The 23296-nt window shown below is 36.3% G+C and overlaps 1 long non-coding RNA gene across 2 annotated transcripts in view; it reads left to right on the top strand.

The window, feature by feature from the left end:
- LOC127494972 (uncharacterized) overlaps positions 1–23296 on the top strand; it is a 90610-nt gene that overhangs the window by 51996 nt on the left and 15318 nt on the right. For both annotated transcript variants that reach the window (XR_007925022.1, XR_007925023.1), the window contains exon 3: positions 3465–3583. This is a non-coding gene — a long non-coding RNA (uncharacterized LOC127494972). The remainder of the gene's footprint in view (positions 1–3464; positions 3584–23296) is intronic.

The raw sequence follows: 23296 nt of genomic DNA, 5'->3' as shown, positions 1-23296 counted from the left end.
GTTGAAATAAGTACATTGTGCACTAAGTTACACTATGTAACTTTTTACTAAAATTACTTTATTTGCTCTGTAGAACACAAGAGGAGATGTTAGGAAAATCTAGTCTAGTTGAACTACAAAAGATCGACCTATTATACCTCATAATGCCTTTAAAATATAATTAATATCATTTATTTATGACATATAAGTCTTGTTCAGAGGCCACAATAGTCAGACAGCTCTCAATCATTTATCTAATTGGGATATGAACTGCTTGAACACTTGTGGATATACAGGGATGGATGATTCAGTTGTGAGGAACATTCTGAGCACATTGGATTTGAGTTCAGTCCAACTTGAAGTTCCCCAGACTGCTCATCCTGCTGAGAGGCTCGGCTCGCCTGTATTTTACCTTTTGTTCTATCAGTCTGTTTCGTGTGGGGTCTGGGCATACATTCAGAAAGCGTAATGTGTCTTCTGTGAACTCAGCAGCACCATCTCCATTTTAATGAAAAGGTGAATAAGGATATATATTTTATCGCTTCTATCTCCTGCTTCAGTGACAACAGCCAAGTAATGTTTTATATTTGTTAAGGAAAGAAAGAGGTGTCTGATATTGTTCCTCAGTGGAGAACCATTAGATATTTTTAAAAATGTTGCAATTGCTTAATTGTTTATAATAATTAAAGCTGATACAAAAAACACAAAATTAGCCAAAAGCCTATAGAGCTCTAATGAGTGTTTATAATGCAAAGTGTTTAATTATGTTTCAAGAGCAGGTGTTCAAATCAAGGATAAAAATATATTCAGCAAACAAACCAAACTATTTCCAGCCATCAAAATGAACTAAACCTGAGCTTTTATTTAGCAAGGCATGTTTTACACGAGCAGCAGCACCTCAGAACGCTAAAGCTCTGAGAATCGTGCCATTCATTTGTATATTGTAGCTGTCTGACTGTATTGTGGCCTTATATCTCATAAATAAATGCTATTAATTATATTTTAATGGCATTATGAGATATAATAGGTCGATCTTTTGTAGTTCAACTAGACTTGACTAGTTTTGGTGTATTTGCCTAACATCTCCTAACATGTAGCCTGCTATTGCAACTCAATCTAATGGCAATTCATAAATATTTTGTCAAATTGGTGTCTATTCCTGTGAATTTGTACGATCTCATTTATACGTTTGCATGCGATCTGCGTATGCCCCACTGATGGTAGGGTTTAGGGGTGGACCTTCATGCTTTCTTTTTTTCTAAAAATCCTTTTTCATTCAGATCACATTGTATGACAATTGTATACAAATAAGCCACCAATTCGGCAAAATGTTAAATAGTAACAAATTGTCATGAGATTAATTCATATGAATTCGTACAATGTCATTCATACGTTTTCGTATGATCTGCTTACAGCCCACTGGCAGTAAGGTTCTACAAAATAATACATTTTTGTACAAATCACATCATATGAGTTCATTCGAATTAGCCACCAATTCGGCAAAACATAAAATAGTTACAAATTTCAATGCGATTATTTTGTACTCTCACTCGTACAGTACGTTTGCATAAGATCTGCTTAGACCCACTGATGGCTGGGTTTAGGGGAGAACCTTCATGCTTACTTAGTCAAATCTTACAATTTCATTCCACCTCATAATATATTTCCATTTTCTCATGAGATTGGGTTGTGTATTGATGTTTTAACCCATTTTTGTGAATCTGAATTGCCAACAATAAAGGCTAATTCTTTTAGCACTGCAAATGGATGTATCCAAATTGAAAATATATTTGAAGGTTCCTCAGAATCTTTTGGAGAACCTCTAGGCATCTTAATAAAAGGCCGGTTCTCTGAGGAACTTACAAGAAAAAACCCTAATGTTCTGCAAGAACTCTAAAGACTAGCTCAGAAAAGGATTTGAGGCATCTGAAAAATATATTGAAGTTCCTTGAGTTCACAATGCAATATCTGAGGCACCTATATAGAGGTTCTCCAGAAGGTTACAGTAAGGTGGTAGTATGAGGAAGGTAAAATGCCTCAAATATGGCTTTTTTTTTTTTTTTTAAAGAATGAATCTGGGTGCTGAGGAAATGTTGAGGATCTAACAAAGTTCAAGGCTCAGGGAAGAACACTCCCAAAAAAAGAGGTTTTTGTAGTGATGCCATTGATGAAACATTTATGGTTCCCCAAAGAACCTCTCAGTGAACAGTTCTAAAAAGAACCATTTTTTCTTAGTGTGAAAAACATTTTAATAATCTAAAGAACCCTTTTCCACTTTAAAGAACCTTTTGTGCAATGGAACGTTTCCAAGAATGTTAAAGGTTCTTCATGGAACCATTGATGCCAACTTATCTTAAGGAGGCAGGGACCGTCAAACATTGAACGTAAAGTTTTAATGGCAAAATTAAAATAATAAATAAAAAAAACCAAAAAAACAACTAAATTAAATTAAGCAGCCATCAGCATAAACGTAAACAAAACAACAATTTAAATGTTCCAGGCCTGTGTTACGTATAAGGCTTGTTCGAGATGAACTACACTAGCCTGCCACCAGCTGGAGAGATCTGTCAGTTGCAGGTGTGGGAGGAGTACAGAGATGGCCGTCAGGGTCGGATACTTTTCGTAGTGTGCTGAACCAACGTCATTCATGGCAGACCATGTGATTTTTGCATTGATTGTATTTACTAGATATATATTTACTAGATATAGCGTAATCTTAATTTTTGTTAATGTTTTGTGTGTTTTGTTTGAATTTCAGATATTCAATATTAAGATTGGTTAAATACAGGAACTTGTCTAAGAAAAAACACGCAACACACGTCGTCCTTGTCATCACAGAATCTGACTAGGGCTATATATATATTTTTGCTCTTGCAGTACTTTGATGGCACATGTGATCATAAGGCGGCTGCAGCGCTATTCAAAGTCGGACACATTTTCTAACCAGAATGCATTGCTTTTATCAGGCGGCAGCCAATCTTCGAACAAGCCTATAGTTTTGGTTTAGTTTCATGTTTCTTATTTCCTGGTTTGCCATGTGCTCCCCTTTATCATGTGATTCCCTTGTCCTCAGGCTTGTTTGAGATGCATCGCCGCTGCCCAGACTGATCGGCGTATACATCAAAGTACCGCATACTGCATCTCGAACAAGCCTCTCATGTGATCATGTCATGTGCTTCTCTAGTCTCATGTGTTATGTTGTTATTGGTTAATTGTCTTAATCATGTTCACAGGTGTGTCTTGTTTAGTCATTAGTCTCTGTGTATTTAAGCCCTCATGTTTGCCATGCGTCTTTGTCAAGTATTTTCTGTGTAACCACTGTTTGGTATGTGCTATGTTCCTGTTTCAAGTCTTTTGTTTGGATTCATGTTGGGAATTAATAAAAGTGCATTTGGGTTCTTCAAGCTTGCCATTAGTGGACTCCACTTTACAGCCTGGTCCTCTCTCATCTTTAACTACCGTCACTCCTCCTCTTATCCTTCCAGAGCTCCTCTGTGGGACTCGAGACTGGTGCGTGGCGCAGGTGTTCCTCATTAACATTCGCTTCAGCGGCCTCGCTCTGCTCCCACGGCTCTCGGCCCCACCCTGCTTCACACCACAGAGGGTAATTTCTTTCAACATTAATCTTACAGTACAATGCAAATAAGCAGTCAGGTACTTTGGGGGGAAAAAAGGGATAAATGCTGAATAAATTTATTCAGTTAGATATTCTATGCTTTTTTTTTTCTTTTTTTCTTTCTTCCCAACATGAGTGATGTTAAAACCTTTCAGAGGCATCCCTCATATAGCTTCAAACCTCTTGCCCTAATAGCACTCTTGCCTGTGGTTGTAATCCATGCTTTCACCGATGCATTGAAAACTTTATGAGGAGGTTTGAGTGTGAGCTCAAAGCTTGACCTGCATTTTACCACAGACTCCTCTGCCTGTCTCTTACTACTTCTGTCTTGCTGAAAACTCATTTAACCAGCACACAATAAATAATCTCTTAAAGGAACAGGCACCCACAAAGTCTTCCATCATTTACACCCTCATGCCACTCAAAATCCATATATTGTTATTTTGTTCCATGGAACAATCTGTAGGTTGAATCGTTATAAAAAAGCTCGCATATTTTAGAACTTGAGAGTAAGTAGTTTGTTTTCATTTCTCATTTTTGAGTGAACTATTTCTTTAACGTTAAAATGAAAGATGTTTGCAGCTATCTCATGAAAATCAAGTGTAGATTAAGATCATTTTACAAAGTGCATGCTGTGAACCACAAAAGTACACCGCTACGTATGATGTGTTTGCTCACTATAAGAGATGCATATATCTCAGCGAGCCTGTGCTTGCATATTCAGAGCTCAATAACTAAAGGTTGCAATATCACTTCCTGGTATTAAAAGTAAATAACAGCAGAAGGAAGTCTTAACAGGATGACCTACTTCTGTACACCTTTTTTTTTTTTCCCCCTTTTTCTTTTTTTTTCTCCCCCCCACAGGAAATACTAGTAAATGTTTTTTTCTCAGTCCACCTTGGGGCAATGATTTGATTAGACCAACTTCGAATGTTTGTGGGTTACAAAGCAAACACACACATAGGCTAAGTCAAGCCTGAACAGAAATAAACCTTCCGCTGGACAAATCCCATTTACTCCAGCTTGAACAGGTGAAGTAGGGGTAATTCTCTCAAAATCTCCTCTCTTGACAAAATTACTTTTTCTTTTCTCTCAATATCCAATGAGTCCATCGTGCGCCATCTTAAGATAATATTTAGTATTCAGTACTCGCAGATGTCCTGCTTCTCTTGACAGACCTGATCTCTGATGAAATCTTGGACCTCTCATTTCTTAATATGAACCAGAAACCATGAAATGAAGTGGTATATTGAAGTACTGTACTGATGGTGTACTTTTTATTAGAGAAATATAGTCTGTATCAGTATCTTTACTCATTTATTTACTGTTATTTTTGAAACTTGAGCTCATGATGAGTCACAAACTAAGCTGGATGTCTCTGTAAGATAAACAGCAGCCACATATTTTTTCAAAAAACATCTGTAAAAATGATCACAGCCTTAGTGTGCTAACAATTAAAAAAAGATAGTATGAAGTACAGCTTTATACTGCCATCTGTTGGCCAACACTATGATTACAAAAGGATTTGCATTGTGTTGAGAGCAAATCAGCTGTCTATTTAAAAAAAAAAAGAAGAAAAAAAAAGAAGTGATAATTAGTGAAAAAGGCAAAAGAAGAGTTCCAAACATAGTTTGCAAAAATATTAAAATATTTTGCTGGATTTTTGATCAAATAAATGCATCTTCTGTGAAAATCTCCTAGGGTCAGAATCTTACTGACCCCAATCTTTTGAATGGCAGTGTATATATAATCTATGAATAATATTATTATATATTAGTAGATATTACTGAAGTGAACCTTATTGTAAAGCGATACTACTTAACAGTCCATGTTCACATTAGACAGACAGACAATTCACAAGTTTACTGCCAAATGCTGAATAATTACAGCCTGAAAATGACCACAGAATCACAACCTGTGACCCAGGGCCCTATTATACACCAAGCACTTTTTTTTTTTTCATTGTTAAACTAGCAAAAGTGGATTCGAACATGCCCTAAGTGAACCTGCGGCATAAGCTTCAGACCATGTGCTTAGATCGTTAAAATAGGGCCCAGACTTAACCAACAGAAGCTAACCAACATACAAAGATGCTTAACCCAACAGAAAGATGCTAAAGGAGAGCAGAAACTGGACTCCTGCTCAATCAATAAAGGTTGCCTGATCACTATTTCACTCTTTCCTACATGTTTGCGGTCAGAGAAACCCCAAGGATGCCCTTAACCCACTATCTGGTGAACGTGGTGAGGGATCCATGCAGAATGGATTTTTATGTAGGAATCATCATTCTGATAAATGTGGTTGAATGGTTTCCTAATGCCAAGAAATAATGGTTCATTGGATGGGACCAGCTGAACCCAGTCCTGCACTTTCCTTTGATGTTTCCATATTCCAGAATGAAGGGTTATGATTTTATTCCTGTTATGATGATTATTTTCATGATGGCAAGAAAATGAACAGGAAAGAGCCTAACAGGAAGACAATAAAGATCTAAAATTAGCCATTGCTCAGTTATAGATTGACATAAGACTCATTTTGATATTTTTAAGCATTTTTAATTTTTTATAATATCATATGGATTTTTAAACCAACTACAATGTCAAAACATCACAGAATTCATTAAATTCATTGCTAAAACAGACAGATTTTTTTTTTATGTTGTTATTTTACCACCAAAATTGTGTTACTTCCTGGGGGAAAACCGAGAGCTTTTTATTTTTTAGGATGGACAGTAAAATATATTCTTAAATGTATTCTAAATATTTTAATTTTAGATATAACACAATATTCCCACAAAATGCCTTGTTTGAAACATTTTGATTTGAGAAAGGGAAAAATTATTATTAAAATTTTTATATATATATATATCAGTCAAACCAAAAATTATTCAGACACTAGATATAATTAGATATTTTTACTAGTGGGTGCAGGACACTATAGTTCATTTATGTAAGTGAGGATAGCAAAATAAAGTAAACTATGACATATTATACCCAAAAATATTTCATACAGTAAATAAAAACTTGGGACCAAAAAATATTCAGACACTTTGACCTGACCATGTTTTTCTTAAGTGTTATCTGACAAAATTAAGATTTTTTTTTTTTTTCTGACACAGTTTAACTCTGAGATCTTGTCATATTTTATTACCTTTTTTTTTTAAAGGGGACATCGGATGGCCATTTTCCACAAGTTAGTATGATTCTTTAGGGTCTTCATGAAAAGTCTGTAACATACTTTGATTAAAATTTCTGAATGGTTGTGTAAAAAACACCCTTTTTACCTTGTCAAAAACAGCTCTGTTCACAGCGAGCCGTTTCGGTTCATGTCCCTTTAAATGATAATGAGCTATTGTTCACTCCACCCCTATCTTCCGTGGGCGGGCTGTAAACACTAGTTGGCAGGTATTGCATTGAACTCACCATTCTTATTGATGAGGTTATAAATGCTCAAAAACGATTAAAATGCATTTGAAAAATTACTTGTTAGTCATTAACTAACACTTTTATAAACCTTATTGTAGTGTTACCATGCTATCTTTATATAAAATGTACACAGTTTGTAATAAGACAATCACCTTAATGCATTGTTCATTATAAACATGCAGTTATGAATTACAGTGAGAAGGTTCTAAATAGAAATGACGACATATATGTTTGTTCGACTGTATTATTTTGATAATGAACAATTTGCGATATCACGTTTGCAGTGCTTTGTTGTGTGTGCGTGGGGCGCCGGCGCGATCAAACAGCAGTCTTTGCAGGGGACTTGCCTCATCGTCATGGCAACGGTTCGTAGCCAGGTCAGATTACGTCAGAGCTAGTTGTTTGTTGAAAATCATACCACACTGCTCAGACATTCCCCGACCCAACAAACGCCGGCGTCGAAATGATGGCGGACTCTCTATTTACAGCTCACTCTGGGTGGGTCTATGCTAAAACGGCAGTGTCAACAGTCGTGGGAGGGGCCTGTGCAAATTTACGTCACTTTGCCAAGAATCTGTGAACGGCTTGATCTGACAAAGTGCTTTATGATTTGGGGGGATTAAAAAAAAAAAGCACTGGGTGGATTTTTATCATTATAGGGTGGTTGTGTAGACACACTGCTAACACACATTTATGTCCAAACACCATGTGAAAGTGAATTTTGCATCCGATGTCCCCTTTAAACTACAGTGAATAAAGTGTAATAATGAAATGTTCCAGGTGTCTGAATAAATTTTGGTTTGACTGTGTATATATATACACTATATTGCCAAAAGTATTGGGACACCCCTCCAAATCATTGAATTCAGGTGTTCCAATCACTTCCATGGCCAAAGGTGTATAAAATCAAGTACCTAGGCATGCAGACTGCTTCTACAAACATTTGTGAAAGAATGGGTCGCTCTCAGGAGCTCAGTGAATTCAAGCGTGGTACCGTGATAGGTTGCCACCTGTGCAATAAGTCCATTCGTGAAATTTCCTCACTACTAAATATTCCACGGTCAACTGTTAGTGGTATCATAACAAAGTGGAAGCAATTGGGAACAACAGCAACTCAGCCACGAAGTGATAGGTGACGTAAAATCGCAGAGCGGGGTCAGCGCATGCTGAGGCACACAGTGCGCATGAAGTCACCAACTTTCTACAGAGTCAATAGCTACAGACCTCCAAACTTCATGTGGCCTTCAGATTAGCTCAAGAACAATGCGTAGAGAGCTTCATGGAATGGGTTTCAGTGAAAGGAACTCTTAATGCTTCAGCATACCAAGACATTTTGGACAATTTCATGCTCCCAACTTTGTGGGAACAGTTTGGGGATGGCCCCTTCCTGTTCCAACATGACTGCGCACCAGTGCACAAAGCAAGGTCCATAAGATCGAGTTTGGTGTGGAGGAACTTGACTGGCCTGCACAGAGTCCTGACCTCAACCCGATAGAACACCTTTAGGATGAATTAGAGCGGAGACTGTGAGCCAGGCCTTCTCGCCAACATCAGTGCCTGACCTCACAAATGCGCTTCTAGAAGAATGGTCAAAAATTCCCATAAACACACTCCTAAACCTTGTGGAAAGCCTTCCCAGAAGAGTTGAGGCTGTTATAGCTGCAAAGGGTGGGTCGACTCCATATTAAACCCTACGGATTAACAATATATATATATATACAAAACTTAAAATGTTTGCATAATTATGACACTGTGAACTAATTATTACAAAACCAGTATCACTAAATGTATCCATCACTGAACTTTAAAGGGACTGTCTAGAGCACAGACTGAAAAGTCTGACCTTTGCATACTTCATCTCTCAGAGCTCTTAAATAATTAAAGTTATTCTTAAAGAATGGTGCAATATCCCACTGTACACCAAATTCAGATCATGTATATCAGACGAACATGACGAACTAAAGCAGTTCTGAAGGCAGATGCCTCTACCCCTCATTACACCATTATTAATTTAATGTCAGGTCTTTTCATTATTCTCACTCCTTGCAGTTTTCCACACAAGCAGTGCATCAATCAAACTCCCAAGTTATATACAATCATTTAGTCTCTATTCATGCGTTTCAGACTTTTCTACAAATAATAATTCCTTTATCACCCTTAATGAGCAAAAACTGCATTGGCATAGCATGTGTCAAGTGTGTATACGTGCACGCGCCTAGTGGGTGACTTTTGGCAATGGCTTTTTCCATCTGCGAAGGGCTAGTATGTAGGGAGGAGGCTCACTGCAGAGGCTCTTCTCTGGCAAACATGTTTCTGGGTCTCCCCCTTGAACAGATGGACTTCCTAGGAAATTTAGATGCCTTCAACCACCATCCATCTCTATAACAACCATGCGAACCAATCAAAAGTGCTAATTTACACCCACCATAACACTTGAAAAGCCAAGCAACCATTTCAGAATCAAATTTGTACCATTATTATGTGGGTCTGGGAGGTGAGTAAGAGTAATGTCAGAGTGTTCTCGCGGTGTGGTCATAAAGCAAATAACTATTTGGAAAAAGGGCCTTACTGCATCAGTCTGAGACAAATAACACTTGTGCAGAAGGAAGAAATAATATGAAAGATACAAAAGACATATTGCACACAAATCACTGGACAGCAGCCAGCTCAATTAAGATGGCTGTGAAAAGCCTTGTTTTTGTTGCTCATAATGGGGTATCAGGATGTAACACGTTTGTACAGAATATATATCTATGGCTAGCTATAATTATACTGGAAAATGCCTACTGACTTCTCACAATAAACTGCTGTGCATTGCCTATAACTGGTCAAAAGGTCTAGTTTCTACCATGAGCTTATTAATTTTAATAGTTTTAGTAATTTTCTAATAATTTAATAATTTTAATAGTAATTAGTATGCAGTGGTTATCACTGCCTATGTATTGCAAACTATATATATATATATATATATATATATATATTTATCAGAATGGTCAATTTTTTTTTAAGAAATTAATACTTTTATTCATCAAGGATGCATTAAATTGATCAAAAGTGACAGTTTATAATAATAAGCCGTTTTCAACATTGATAATAATAAGAAATGTTTCTTGAACAGTAAATCAGAATATTAAAATTAATTCTGAAGGATCATGTGACACTGAAGACTGGAGTAATGATGCTGAAAATTCAGCTTTGCATCACAGGAATAAATTACATTTTAAAATATATCAAAATAAAAATCTGTTCTTTTAAATTATAGCAACACTTCACAATTTTACGGTTATTATTGTATTTTAAGAGATCAAGAGAATTTCAAAAACATAAACGAATGGTAGTATACAACAATTATTTTTTAAGGTACACTATGACCCTCTAGCGGTTAAAAACAAAACTGCATGCGTTGTGCGGAAGAACTTTGAGTGTTTCGTTGTGCTTTGGCTCTGTGTGACTGTACGGATGAATAGTTATCCTACTGCTCATAAAACTTTAAACTTTCATTACTAGGCTTAAGAGATGTAACCAGTTTAGATGTAAATAAGGAACTCAAGTTGAAGATGTTACTGTACCTTTACCCATTAATAGACACAGCACTTCCTTGAAAATAAATTCCAGCACAGCGCTACAACAACCATGAAATGAACCTTCACAATAGATAATGCTTTACAATGAACTCTGTCTATTAGAGAGATACATTTTATCTGTTCAATAAAATACCTTACCCACCCGTTGAGTAATAAAAACGCCATCTTCGCGTCGCTTTTGCAACATTTCAAATCAGTTCTCGCCATCTCCGAAAGCCAAGCCAGTGTTGATTCGCGGTCTCTTTTTCCACCAGACGCCGTTTTTAAACGGGTGATTCCCTGGAGATTCGAAATTTAGCGGCTCTATAACCTTCTCGCTCGTTGTGACAAATAACCTGACACTCCCACACAACACTCCACCATAAGCTCGTCAAAATAGCTGGAGCAACTTTTCTCTATTTATGGATATGAAGAACAGAAAGGCAAGTGACGTATGTATGCAATTTCCCGCGAAAACCATCCCGTCAGATCTAAAATATAAACATTTATAATATTTATATATTTATAATATTATAATATTTATAATTTCCTTGTCTTTGCTTCTCCTGCTGGTGATTTTTGATGTTGTTTAAACATTTCCCCCAACTATTTTAGCTTTCATAAGAATAGAAAAGCTAAAAATAGTAAAAACTATACATTTTTTATTAAAATTTTTGTTTTGCGTTTATATGTGACACATTTATTTTTGAAATAGATAAAATGAAAAGAAATGGAAGTACCACAGATTCATCACACATCAGATTTCCTATTCACTTTGTTTTTGTTAACCATATATAAATAAATAAATTTTATATATATATATATATATATATATATATATATGATATAGGGAGACCAAACCTAAACTTATCCCTTTAACAGGGAAAAAAATCATATGGTGAAATATGCTGTATAAATGTGAGTCCAAACACTCCAAGCGCAATTCTAGTCAGTGACGTGTTGCTCTGAAAGCCTTGAAAGGGAATTCTAAACAAACAATATTCACTTCTGTTTGAATTCAACCCTTGGTTTGCTCCATGTCTGATAATACATGTAGACGTTTAAAAATATTAATGTATGTTAAACATAAAACTTTGATTTAATCTTAACGATTAGGGAGCTAGTTGGAGATGCCACCAGAAAGAAACTCTATGAAAAAAGTCTCCTTTTACATACAAAATATAACACAGCTTTGAAACAATATGAGGGCGAGTAAATGCTGACAGAATTTTCATTTTAGGTGAACTATCCTTATGATTAGAAGTCTTTTAAAATAAATAAGTGGATTGGTGGTTTAATCAAACCTCAATAACTTTAGACCAGATGATGGAGAATGATGGTCATAATGTTCTCCATTATATGAGGGTCAATATGGTGAAATAAACCAAACTACTCTAGTAAAAACACTAGGCGTCTGGGGGACCTGCAGCATCCCGAAGGAGCTTTGAGCTCATTTCTACACTGGACTAATAATAAACCACTGGCATGATTAGTCACTCGCTCCTCCGTCTTCCATGTTTATTAATCTGCACCATCCCAAAGGTCACACACAGGACATAACACAATCACTGGGGAGTCAAGCAATAGATGTTAACGAGCCTTTTAATATCAAGAAACTCCGCAGATGCCTCTGAATTGAAGAGTATGGTCTCATCTGTCTCATAAAGAAAGATACTGGGAAAAAAATACAGCCGTGATATTAGACTGGGAGTGTAATCAGCATGGCCGGCAGTGGCTTAATCTTGTGTGACTTGCACAAAATGAGGTTTTGGAGTGGCCACAAGGAGATGTGCTGCTTGCTTGGGTTTTATTACTCTGTATTGAATCAGACCAACATGAAATACTGTTTCAAAGATGATTAGAGCGTAACCTCAGAAAAACTGATGCATTTCTTAATGAAATCAACATGAGAAGCACCCAAAAGGCATTCAAAACTACCCTCAACTTCACGCCAAAGCTCACAGCAGATCTTAGTCATGGTAAACGCCGTTTTTTATTGCATGTGAATCAAGATGAGGCTGTGAGGGACAGAAATAAAGCCTGTTACAATTTGGTGTTGTTAAGCAGATAAAACATTACATCAATACATCATTTGGGAAAATTAGACATAATATAAAATCCTGAAATCTCCAAAAATGAAAAATCCGTCATTAATTACTCACCCTCACGTCGTTCCAAATAAAAGCCTAAATTCAATCTGTTTATCATATAAAGCAATTGTGTCTCTTTGAACTAAAATTTGAACTAAACCACTCAATTCATATGGATAAGTTTTACGATCTCTTTATGAACTATTTGAAGCATCAAAGTGTCAGTTGCATAGCTGTCTATGACGGGACAGAAAGCTCTCAGACTTCATTAAAAAGATCTTCATTTGTGTTCCAAAGATGAACGAAAGACTTACAGGTCTGGAACAACATGAGGGTGAGTAAATGATGACAGAATTTTCATTTTTGGGTGAACTATCCCTTTAAGATTGCAACCCGTTGAATGAACTTCAATCCCCGACTCATTTACAGTACATTCACGCCAAATGAAACATGACGCCATTGTGATGCAACTGTTCTAAAAATTGCACTCTTCTAGTCCAGGGTAGCAGTTGTAGCCTCTCATGAGCGCTTCCATGGCATTCTAATGACTATAGCACTGCCTTAAGGCCTGCCGTTGCATTATCTCTTCAAAACAAGCCAAAGACAGACCCAAAATTTGTCACTCCGCCAACCCAAGAAAAGCCCACTGGAGCAATACACGAGGCATAATCTGAATTCAAAGAAGCTTGTGTTAAAGCTGTCATCCAGGTCAAACTTACAACACAAACTCACTAAAACTACTGTCTGGTTTATTTCAAATGTATTTGGATGCAATAAATGCAGCACGTATGAGCTGACAGGGGATATTTTTGTTTAAATATGATGGAAGAACCAGGTAATGTATTAAAATCCATCCATTTGTGAATAGTAATTGCACGATTCTAATTTGACCTCAAGGCTAATTTGTGTGCTGCTCTGAATAGTTGAGATGTCCATTAGCTTCCATCCGTGACCTCTCTTAGCGGTTTGAGTGGGGCTTTGCTGAGACTGAATTAAAAATTCAGTCTGGGCTTTTCTTTATGTTTGCATATTATGGCAGCCTGCCTTGTCCTGCATTTAGACCTTTTAGTGCTTTGAGGAACAAGAAAAGTGAAGCATCACCGTTGCATTACAGACAGGAGTTCAGTAAGGCCATCTGCTTCCCTGTTCATTGTGAAATCTATCATCATGTATCGTATACCCTTCACTATGACTGATAGGTATGCCATAAGCTGTTCTGTAAAACATTCTGCTCCGAAGGACGTTTTAACAGCACTTTTTACATTTACATTTATATTCATCTTCCAGGCAGATGCTTTCTTACTGTAGTGACATGCAAGAAAGTGCTTGTGGCAATTATTCTAGCCGGCAGCATGAGGTACAAATCAAGTACAAAAGACAAAGCCAAAAAGTGCCAAAAAGAACAATGCTTAGAAATCACACAAAGAATTCATGGCTTGGAGGAAACAAGGGCCTGGAATGATGCTTGCTTTCTAAACCAGGTGAGCAAAGACGAATTGCATGGTGATGCTCCAGAGCAGTGTCTTGGAAAATCTGGTGAGAAACATAATAATAAATGCATCTCTACCACAGTGAAGCATGGGGGTAGATGTGTCATTGTGTGGGGAGCCTTTTAGCTGCTGTTATTGGTGAGCTACTTCCCTGAGAAAAGTCACTTAATGCTTTGGAGTACAGGAGAATATTGCACAATGGCTTGCTTCTCACAAATGAAAAGTTATGTAAAGAGGAATGATCAGATGTTATTTAAAAAAATAAAAATAAAAAAACAATGCTCAAACTGCAAAGACAATCAAGAAGTGGTTTGATACCAAGTCCATCAGGCACATGTTTTGGCCTGGTCAAAGTTCATAAGTTCATAAGTTTCATATAGTGAATATTTGGTCTCACATTAAACTCAAACAAACTGGGAGACATTGTCCCAAACCCCTCTAAAACCTGGAAACAATACCAGCCTAACCAGATAAAAAGGTCTGATCAGCTAACCAACAAGTACCCCAAACCCCTCTAAAACAGCAAACTCTACCAGCCTAACCAGCTTAAAAAAAAAGTCTGATCAGCTAACAAGTGTCCCAAACCCCTCTAAAACCAGCAAACACTACTAGTCTAACCAGCTAAAAAGGTCTGATTAGCTAACTAACAAGTACCCCAAACCCCTCTAAACCAGCAAACTCTACCAGCCTAACCAGCTAAAAAGGTCTGATCAGCTAACATGTATCCCAAACCCCTCTAAAACAGCAAAATCTACCAGCCGAACCAGCTAAAAAGATCTGTTTAGCTAACATGTGCCCCAAACCCCTCTAAAACAGCAAACTCTACCAGCCTAACCAGCTTAAAAAAAAAGTCTGATCAGCTAACAAGTGTCCCAAACCCCTCTAAAACCAGCAAACACTACTAGTCTAACCAGCTAAAAAGGTCTGATTAGCTAACTAACAAGTATCCCAAACCCCTCTAAACCAGCAAACTCTACCAGCCTAACCAGCTAAAAAGGTCTGATCAGCTAACATGTATCCCAAACCCCTCTAAACCAGCAAACTCTACCAGCCTAACCAGCTAAAAAGGTCTGATCAGCTAACATGTATCCCAAACCCCTCTAAACCAGCAAACTCTACCAGCCTAACCAGCTAAAAAGATCTGTTTAGCTAACATGTGCCCCAAACCCCTCTAAAACAGCAAACTCTACCAGCCCAACCAGCTAAAAAGGTCTGATCAGCTAACATGTATCCCAAACCCCTATAAACCAGCAGCAAACCAGACCAGTCTAACCAGCAGACAAATCCCAAAAACAACAAACAAGACCAGTATGAACAGCTCTACAAATCGCCAAAAACCCCTCTAAAACCAGCAAACCTGACCAGCTGACAAGCTGGTGCAAACCATGACTAGAAATAGTTGCTTAGTTACCATAACACCAGCCTACTATGAAGCAAAACCCTTCTGACAAATAACCAAACATAGGTAAGCTTCAGAAAGACCAGTTTAACATATTACTGTAGCTTCCACTGTGACTGAGTAACTGTTGAAAGGTGTTTCTGTTGTATCATGTATGAGATGAAATACTCACAGCCTGCATTTGTATCTCCAAACAAGCTCTGAGGAGATTCCTCTTCCCACTGCAGCACTTTGTTTGTAATGTTTTTGTAGTTGTGAGTCCCTAGAAGTTCTCATCATCATCATTTGTTTCATCCCTAAGTTGTAAACAGCCTCGCTGCAGATGAATCTTTAATGACCCGCATCATTCAGACATTGGATCGATTTTGGGTGCAAACTGTCTTGGAAAATGTCTCAGCACCATAGAGCTGGACTAAATTTGTATCCTCACTTTAATATATATGTATATTGTATATATATACATATTATATATATATATATATATATATGTGTGTGTGTGTGTGTGTGTATATATATATATATATATATAGCTTACATAAATATACTATTTGTAAATAATTATTCAGTATTTTTTTAAATAATAAATTTATATGGTGCTGTTGCTTCATATTGCTGATATGTATAACATTATATAAATTCATATTATATTATATATTTATTTATTTGTTAAAGAAACTTTTTATAATACATTTTTATAATATATGTAATTTTAATTTATACATTACATAAACATTATAATTTATATAAAATTAATATTTCATGTATTACATTATTAAAAAATAAAATATAGCTTTTTTAATTAAAACATCACAGGCTTTTGCTTAATATAGCTGATGTATATACATATATAACTTTATCTATTACACATTTATATTATAAATTAATATATATTTGTTAAAAAACACTGTCACATTTTATAGTATTTTATAATATATGTGTGTATTTTATAATTTATATATTATATAAATATGATCAAATATAAAATTAATATTTTATATATTACATTAAAAATAAAATATAGCTTTTTAATAAAAAAAAATCACATTTTATAGTATTTTATAATATATACATTTTATAATTTATATAAAATTAATACTTTATGTATTACATTATTACAAATAAATTATTGCTTTTTTAAATAAAAAAAATCTGTTGCTTAATATTGCTGATATATATAATATACAATATTATATGTAATAATAAAACATTACATAAATTATAATTTATATAGGCCCTATTATATAAATATGATCATTTATATAAAGTTAAAACCATATATATATTTTAAATATAAAATATAAAATAAAGCTTTTTAAAAAAAAAAAATCTCTGAGGCTGTTGCTTGATATTGTTATCCTATTACAGCAAACAGGAAATGAGGTGGGGAGACTCCTTGAAACATCCCCACAGCCTCATGCATCTAATCACAGCCAATCTCTGAAGTGCGTAATTCCAAGATGACAGGAAAATGATTTTGCCCGTCGGTGATTGTGTCATTCAACCGAGTCCCTTCTGCACGGGAGTGACGCAGGACAAGGTCACCTCATTAGCATGGCGTGAATAAAAGCTAGTGGCTGCTGTGGCTTCAGGAGTTTTCCGAGCTCGGCGGCTGGCATTCTCTGACATTTTTGTGGCAGGTGAGCGCAACAAAAGGCTCTTTAAAACTGATATGATAAGATAGCCGGGTCTGCTGACATGACAACAGATTTCTGTGGGGGATAGCGCTGTCTCCATTGTTGCTTCTGTCCGCACTTTGTCCTGGAGAAAGGAATGAAAAATGAAAAACAGACTTTAAACGATTAGTTCACTTCTGAATGAAAATTTCCTGATAATTTACTCACCCCCATGTCATCCAAGATGTCTTTTTTTCTTCAGTCGAAAAGAAATTAAGGTTTTTGATGAAAACATTCCAGGATTATTCTCCTTATAGTGGACTTCAATGGCCTCCAAACGGTTGAAGTTCAAAATTACAGTTTCAGTGCAGCTTCAAAGGGCTTTAAACGATACCAGACGAGGAATAAGGGTCTTATCTAGCGAAACAATCGGTCATTTTCTAAAAAAAATTCAAATGTATATGCTTTATAAACACAAATGATCGCCTTGCGAGTGCTTCCGTCTTCCGTATTCTCCAAAAAGCTTACGCTGTATGTCCTACGCCTTTCCTATTCTACTTATGGAAAAAACGGAACTGGTGCCGTGTTCGTTCCGTAAGTTGAATAGGGAAAATGCTTAAAATGGCTTGGGCATTTTAAGTGATACTGAACGTTTATATTATGGTCTCATCCGTTTTTCTGCATATATGTGCTTTATTAGTAAACAGAATTTGGTCTCTTTAATATCAGTCTGCATTAAGCGTTTTCTTTACATGAGAGGACATGTAAATGTGTTGCGTTTATATTTTGGGCTCATATGCCTATCTCCACACAGTATGCTTTAATAGATATGTACAGAATTTTGTCTTTGTCTTGGTGCATTAAGCCACATGAAGCATTTTTCTTGTTAAGCATTTTAATGTCCCCGTTCAAGTTCTGCTAATTCACGAGCGGAGTGAGAGTCAGACTCGCAAAAGGTAATGTTAATTATTAAACCAAACAAAATCAAAACTTTCAAAAACACTTAGCAATGTGATTATTTTATTGAGTGATAAGCAGTGGGTTTAATCAATGCCGTTATTAATAGATTTGCCATCCGGCGTCTTCTCGTCATCTCCTCGACCTGCTTCCCTTGGTGTTTTTACACATAGAAAAGGCGAAAAAACTTTTTAATTTGTCCAGTTTTCTCTCAGAACGATGATCTGAGTTACCATCGCCATTATCAGCAGATTCGTATTCTCTGTAAGGAGAATAATCCTGGAATGTTTTCATCAAAAACCTTAATTTCTTTTCGACTGAAGAAAGAAAGACATGAACATCTTGGATGACATGGGGGTGAGTAAATTATCAGGAACATTTTATTTCAAAGTGGACTAATCCTTTAAGATTCCCGCTGCATATTACATGGCTGTGGGATTTCACGCAGGCTTTTTTCTTAAAAGGCCAGAACACACCAAGCCGACGCCGACGAACTAGTGGTGACGAAAGCAGACTGCGGGGTTGGCTCACGTCGGCAACGTCTGTGTCCAAAGTTGCCCTGATACACCAAACCGACGCTCGACACCCGACAGCCAAGTAGCACGTCCGTTCTGCGCCTGCGCAAGATGAAATGCCTTTCCGTACCAGCAGGTGGCAGTAGCTGAACAGCCAATCAGAATGATCAGATGGACCGACGAGCGCCGACGCCAATTCAACATTTCGAATCGGCCGGAAAAAAGCCGACGGTGCGGAACACACTGAGAAAACTTAGTCGGCCGACGAACAAAAACTGCCCGATGGCCGACCGTCGGCTTGGTGTGTTCCTGCCTTAAGAATGCGGTAGCACCATCTGGCATGCAGCATGCAGGTTTTCGAATTGTGACATCTTTAGGGATTAAAACAGCAAAGGGCCCTGTGAAACTCATTGATCAAATAAATTCTTAATTTTTTGTTTAAAAATTGTGTAATGGATTAAATTATGATTCTTTTTTAATTATTATTTTGAAACACTTTAATTGGAAAACATGAAGATACGTGGATACTGTATACTAGGGCTGCACGATTAATCATAATCGAATCGAAATCGCGATTTGTCTTAGTGCGATTATGACATCGCAAAGGCTGCGATTTTTAATTATATAAATATGTACACAGCGTGTTAGTGAAGAGCTGCTCTGTGATCAGTAGTAAATGACGCTCCATCTGAGAGCACTGCATTAGAAAAAGCAACACACGTCAAATATACAAACTTTCCAAACATAAGAAGCCTTTATGAACTTCTTTTCTAACAAAAGACAACATTTAATGTGTTTTTACTCCAAACTCATTTCAAAACGTCAGTTGAGTGTTTGAAATAGCATTTTGATTAGCATTTGATTATAAATATACTTTTTTTTTTTATTACGGAACGACCCGAGAAGGCTTGAAGAAAACATATAAACCATGTATTGTTGTAGTCGTCTGTTTTTTTTTTATTAACGTTTAATCAATCAAAGCGCTTCTACCTTATTTTTATTCAGTCACAGCGATAGCATAATGCCCATTGGGGATTTCGTGGAAGCGTTTGTTATATTGCGTGTATTTGGAGTATCTGCTCAAGGGCGCCCTCCGGCGTCCAGTATGAAACAGACATGTTTGGCGAGTAAAGCTCACTCAATCCTATTCAGGGTAAAAATAGGAAAAATAATTCCTCTCTCTAAAGAACTTTGAGGGGAACATATAATCAATATGTTTTTCTTCAGCGTACATAAGTGTACAGGGTTTTTTTTTTTTCCACAGTGGATGCATAAGAGGTACGTAGTTCAAATTAAATACATGGACTCCATTTTTGATTTTGCATACCTCCTGACAAAAATAAAGAAATAATATAATATTTGATAATAAATCCTTAGACCTTTCTAATGATTTATAGACATACTGCTTTCATGTTAACAGGTAACCCCACATTTTGTCATACAAGTTTTAAATATTATTTTCTAATTATTATAGTTATATTTATAATTAAATACTAATGCTAAATACTTTAATAATTAAAGTTATTACAACAGTAATATTTCTTATTTGGTTTAATATTTTTATTTAGCAATAACGATAATAATAATAATAAAAATAATTAGTCAAAATAATATAGCACAAAATTTCGGGCCAAATTGTGCAGCCCTACAAACAAACAAAACAAGCCTGGTATTGTTTATATATATATATATATTTTTTTTTTTTCATTTGTTTTATAAAATCACATTTTAAATCGCAATTTTAACCAGAAAAATCGCAATTAGATTTTTTTCTCCAAATCGTGCAGCCCTACTGTATACTGAACAATCCTTTATTCTCAAAGTCTTTCAAGTAATGAGTAGTGTCATTAGCTTTAACCTCACGTTCCATATGAATGAAAGGCCTATATGAAATGCTGTTTATTTTCAGTAGTTGTTATATTGATTACTTCTAAATGTTGTGTTAAATTTTTAATAGACATTCTATTTACAACTAATGTGCTTTTGCTCCGGCCTATTTTAGCTTGCTTATTCATTGGACAATTTCTTTCTTTTGTTGTATGAATAAAATGAGGTAATGTGCCCAATTGCATATCACTTTCTCAGTAGCTGGAGTTTAATTAACACTAACAGTAATGAATACAGTTAATACAACTATAGACATGCAATAAAGTGCAAGTGATGACTAAAGTTAGGCAGTAATTTATCATAGTCAAAAGATATTAAAGAAAAAATCATTTACTCAGCCTCATGTCATTTTAAAGCTGTATGACTTTCTTTTTTCTGTGGATCACAAAGAAGATAATTTAACGAATATTCGGATGGGTGAACTGAGTTCAATGGCATTACATCGTGACTAACCCAAAATATGATCATTCTGTCATCATTTACTCACCCTCATGTCGTTCCAAATCTGAAAGACTTACTTTCTACTGTGGAACATGAAAGAAGTTATTTTGAAGAATTCTGGTAACCAAACAGTTTTGGTGACTATTGAGTGCTGCAGGGATTTGTAGTCCAAAAACCTGGAAACAAGTTAGCATTTTAGTACTTCTGGTTCAATTACTCCTAAAGGGATAGGCTTTGAGGGATAGTCCTCATCCTTTTGAGTGGATGCAAAGTGGATTTGCTTTCGCAGTGCAGAAAACTGCGCCTTCTTGACATGTCGACAACACGAACCAAACTCTTCCAGGCCTCAGCTACAACTACAGTGTTTGAGGGCGGGTCATGGGCAGCCGTTCACGAGATGTTTTGAGCGGGCAGCCAATGAAGACCATAGGCTAGCATGATGCAAATCTGTTACAAACCTACACAGGCTCATGGAGGAAGTAAGACTGGGATTAGTCTGACAACTCATTTCAGGCAGTTTAGAATCGGTTCTTTCTTTGAAAGACTATAGCCCCATTTTTCATGCACTTTGATCTTTGAAACTTTGCAGACATTTTACCTTCACAAACAGCTATATTACACACTACATGAAAGGTAATATATCCAAAAAAGCATAATAGGGGCATTTTAAATAAAGACGGATTGTTGGTGTCACGATCACCAGCTGGAGTGCATTTGATAGCCACCAGAGGGCACTCAACCCCAGACTATTGCCACACTATCAAGGACTGCATTACCCATAACCCACTGCCCGGTCTAATCAGCCATGGTTGTTCACAGCTGTTTCTGATTTTATCATTAAACCTGCCTATAAAAGCCAGCTATCTATAAGTCAATTTTGCTAGGTGTTGCATGTCTGTAATTGTGGCATTTCTGAGCCCTCTGCTACCTGATTCTCTCATATCTTGGTTTTTGTTAGTGATGGGAGAAACAAAGCTTTTCAAAGCTTTGAATCAATTGAACCAATTGCTTTGCAAAATGATTCACTTTTCGAAACACCACACACTGGTGACCCCTGCTGGTCAGAACTGTGTAAATGCAACAAAAACTCAGGCCAAACATGCATAAATGCAAATATTTTATAGAATATATAATCTATCAGATGCAATTAACTAATCATCTAATATTATTAAATATTAAGTGTCGGTATAATATGTATTCTTTTATCTATTTTCAGGGTTTGGTTTTTTTGTTCTATGGATGGGTCTGCTAAACAGAGACTATTAACTACTATTATTCCTTTTAATTATACAAATTCAGCGATCTCAGTCAATCCGCATGATTCATGGGTTCACAGAGATCACCCCCCAGTGTTGAACCATTGAAATTTCAAAATGTTTTAAAACAGTTATGTTGTAACAAAGCCTCATTTACTGAAATCACGTGACAGTTTGAAACATGCTCTGAACCTCTGATTTGAAATAAAAAGATTTGTAAATATTTCGAAGCTTCATGAAGCAGTGTTTTAAAAACGGCCATCACTATTTTTTGTATCTTCGTTTGCTTCTGCCCTGTTCCTGTTTGATCTGATGTGCTTATGTTTTGACCTTTTGCCTGACTTCTGGACTACGATTGTGGATTACCCTCTTAATAAATATACTACGTTTGATCCTCAACTTTCTAGTCTCGGAGCAGTTTTGTTACAGTTGGAAGGTGGTGACGTTGAAGATGTGACTGTGGTGTAGTTTGTTCATAGTCTACGTTTAGCTTTTTAATTCTGACGTTTGTATTTTGGCTTCAGAATTCATAAACATTGTGAAGATTATCATGATGAACAAAGCATGCAAGAATCATGAACTTTTGTTGGTTACAGAGCTTATTTTCTGCAATAGTCCAAAAGCCAGTGGAAAAATTCTACTGGGGTTGGCCTACAAATATAGATAATTGGTGACTTCCATTGTATTTACAAAGAAAGCATCTTCATTTATGTTCTACAGACAAAAGAAAGTTATACACGTTTGGAATGACATAAGGGTGAGATGACACAATTTCCATTTTTGGGTGAACTATTTCTTTAGTGACCAAGAGTGTGAGGTGCTTTACTGCTGCCATTTCTGATCTGTCACAAAGCAGCTCTGAATCCATTTTCTCCCTTGTTCTGATCTTAGAAAAGCACAGAGAAACATAATAAAATCATGCAGGACCGACTGAGACTAAATATATCCTCAGATGTTAGAACTCATCTTGTGGACACTTCGTTTCGCACAGTAATTTCTTTGACATCTTTACAACCTACAAACCATTGGTGTGATTAATTTCACATTGCACAGAAACTGGGATTC

Source organism: Ctenopharyngodon idella, chromosome 15 (assembly GCF_019924925.1).
Source record: "Ctenopharyngodon idella isolate HZGC_01 chromosome 15, HZGC01, whole genome shotgun sequence".
Classification (NCBI taxonomy): domain Eukaryota; kingdom Metazoa; phylum Chordata; class Actinopteri; order Cypriniformes; family Xenocyprididae; genus Ctenopharyngodon; species Ctenopharyngodon idella.
The sequence above is the reverse complement of the archived record's forward strand: the minus strand, read 5'-3'. Positions and strand labels throughout refer to the sequence as shown.